We start from the raw sequence: 248 nt of genomic DNA, 5'->3' as shown, positions 1-248 counted from the left end.
GAGAATGGAGTTCGTCTACAACGCATTAGATCAAGAAATTCAGAAATACGAACAAGAACTCGAAAAATGCAAGCATTGTCATCAAATAAGGACACAGATCCAATCCCTCAAGAAGGCCATCGAAGCAATGAAATCAACACAACAACCAAAACCATCAGAGCTCAGCTAGCTAAGCGTGGTGGACAAATCAGGTGAAGAAAAAATTCCAAAAAATAAAACAATTGCTGAAATTATCAAAAAATCCACCC

The sequence above is a fragment of the Arachis ipaensis genome, chromosome B04, assembly GCF_000816755.2.
Source record: "Arachis ipaensis cultivar K30076 chromosome B04, Araip1.1, whole genome shotgun sequence".
Classification (NCBI taxonomy): domain Eukaryota; kingdom Viridiplantae; phylum Streptophyta; class Magnoliopsida; order Fabales; family Fabaceae; genus Arachis; species Arachis ipaensis.
This window is presented reverse-complemented; position numbering follows the sequence as displayed.